This window comes from Tursiops truncatus, chromosome 7 (genome assembly GCF_011762595.2).
Source record: "Tursiops truncatus isolate mTurTru1 chromosome 7, mTurTru1.mat.Y, whole genome shotgun sequence".
NCBI classification, from domain to species: Eukaryota; Metazoa; Chordata; class Mammalia; order Artiodactyla; family Delphinidae; genus Tursiops; species Tursiops truncatus.
Genome location: NC_047040.1, coordinates 29,571,830 through 29,572,062, shown reverse-complemented (window position 1 = coordinate 29,572,062; position 233 = coordinate 29,571,830).

Here is a 233-nt window from a genome sequence, read left to right as displayed (position 1 = left end):
TCCAGTTTTTGTTCATGCTTTAGACTAAAAGCTTTTAATAATCTGAAATGGGGGCTCTTATAGAGGGTAAGATGAGTTATCAACAAATAGTTACATTTTTTCACAACCGAGCTTTGAGGCAATTGTAACTGTGAATATTTTATCTGTTATGTTTATCATCTACCCGATCATAGATAAGACAGTTACTTATTCATACGCTTAACAAATATTACTTAGACCCCTACTATGTGCCT